This window comes from Oncorhynchus clarkii, unplaced genomic scaffold, assembly GCF_045791955.1.
Source record: "Oncorhynchus clarkii lewisi isolate Uvic-CL-2024 unplaced genomic scaffold, UVic_Ocla_1.0 unplaced_contig_19_pilon_pilon, whole genome shotgun sequence".
Taxonomy (NCBI): domain Eukaryota; kingdom Metazoa; phylum Chordata; class Actinopteri; order Salmoniformes; family Salmonidae; genus Oncorhynchus; species Oncorhynchus clarkii.
The window spans coordinates 662-2,985 of record NW_027260354.1 but is presented as its reverse complement, the minus strand read 5'-3'; the positions used below and the strand labels follow the sequence as shown (position 1 = coordinate 2,985).

Below are 2,324 nucleotides of genomic sequence, written 5' to 3'. Positions count from 1 at the left end.
ACCAAATAGGGCTATCTTCTGTATACCACCTTAACCTTGTCGCAACACAACTGATTGGCTCAAATGCATTAAGAAAGAAAGAAATTCCACAAATTAACATTTAACAAGGCACACCTGTTAATTGAAATGCATTCCAGGTGACTACCTCATGAAGCTGGTTGAGAGAATGCCAAGAGTGTGCAAAGCTGTTATCAAGGCAAAGGGTGGCTACTTTGAAGAATATAAAATAGATTTTGATTTGTTTTACACTTTTTTGGTTACTACATGTGTTATTTCATAGCTGTGATGTCTTCACTATTATTCTACAATGTAGAAAATAGTACACATAAATGAAAACCCTTGAATGAGTAGGTTTGTCCAAACTTTTGACTGGTACTGTATATGTATCTACTTAAGAAGTTGTGTCCTCAAATCTATCATGCTTGGTGGCCTCTCTTGTTTTGCCTACATCAATGTTGTAGATGGTTGTCTGCGCAAATGTGAAGAAGTTGACAAGAGCATCATCATATGTCAGGTTAACGACAAAGTGGGCTTTGAACATTTCATCAAACGCACACAGACCACTAATTTCCTGGCAGGGAACAAGCCTCTTGTCCACCACAATGTAGTATTTGTCAATCTTGCTGTGTCTTCTTCCAATGACAAGGGGGTATGACTGTTGACCATGGTTCCCATCAAGATGGTCTTCAAATGCTGCAGCATGACTGCAACACACAATGGATCTTTTTAAGTCCCTCTCCACATGTTAAGACAACGAAGATGCAACCCAATAAAGTAATTACACAACAATTACTGTCTCTTCTTACCTTATGAAAGTGCACTAGTCTACCCACAGCATCACTGGCACTGATCTTGGTCTTCTTCCCTCCTGCTGGTGGTGGGATGAGATGAAGCAGAAGCAGCATCAGGGAGGACATATCATTGTCCCAGTCTTAGTGCAAGAAAAGGCCAAGACCCCAAATCACATAAAACAATATCACTGAGTTTGAAATATTGCACTGTCCATGAGAGAATCCACTTACTGGTTTCATTGTCATTCTCTGGTAGTTTTTCTGCAGGAGGCAACAAAAATCAGTGGTCGTAGTCAGGGATTTTGCCAGTTTGATGACTTTAGGCTTCAATACAGTGTCCTACTTTTCAAGGAGCTTAGCAGATGTTTCATCGTAAAACATCAGCAGAAAGTACTGATTCGCTTAAACAAAGTGGACCAACTCAACTTCTTGACCAACACAAATCATGTTCTCAATCTCAGACAAATAGCCTGTAGTTCTGATTCCAAGACATACTACATACTACATCACTCACCAATCCTTTGATGTCCAGAAACCTGGGAAAGACTGTGAGGACATCTGTGCTTCTGTCTGGACTATAAACTAGCTCCTGGCGATACTGGAACACCTCCTTCATTTATTTTTCATTGGCCGAGTGGACAAGGAATGATATGGCCTCCTTGCTGGTGGTGCAGGTCAGTCTTCCTCCTATCAGTTGGGCCTTCCGACTGGGGTGAAATACTCTTCTTGATGTGTCTTCAGGTGATAATTCAGATATACTTTGCCTCTGTCAGGATCATATAAGTGTTCCTTAGATTGTGGAAAAGATTACCAACAAGGGAGTTAAATGGTTATTATTTTTAGACTTGATTCTATGACTGTTTGATTCCCCATTCAGTCCACAGAACAAGTGTCAAAATATTACCACAAGCATGGTCTACCAGCACTTATATATATCCTTTGACAGAAAAAGGATCTCTCAATGAAGGAAAGAGAGTCACAATTCCAAGAGCATAACATTCTCTCTGTTGAAGAATGTGAAGCCTCCTGCTCAAAAACAATAAAGCAGACACACTCCAAATAAGCTACTGTATCTTTCTACAGTCTCATAATGATGCCAAATAACATGAATGTATAGTTTGATTGTTTTGATCCATTGTTTGTGGCCAGATTGGCTAATGAGAAGCTTACCCATGCATCTCTTTCATGTGGCTGACTAAAATGGCAATCATCTCTCTCCTAGTTCTATGGTCCAATGTTTTGGTTGTCTGGTACTCTTCTAATACGTCTTGCCCACCCACCATCTTGGACCATCTATTAAGACAACAACAATTTAGAGTTGGTTTATGCTGTCGGAATCTCCACGAAGAGAAGACACAGAAATGGGATTATCAACATCCAACATCAGTTAGCATTACTCCTAAGGCCTTTTTTAAATGGTCTTTCTGGAGATATCAGGTCTAAATCACTTGACGAGCGGGACAATGGTTCGAAGCAATCAATCTATACATTCATGTTATTTGATAGCATGTGAAACTGAAGAAAGACACCTTC

At 40.0% G+C, this 2,324-nt stretch overlaps 1 pseudogene; it reads right to left on the bottom strand.

The window, feature by feature from the left end:
* Window positions 1-448: 448 nt before the first annotated feature.
* LOC139401376 (uncharacterized) lies at window positions 449-2,084 on the bottom strand (annotated as a pseudogene).
* Between the last annotated feature and the right edge of the window lie 240 nt (window positions 2,085-2,324).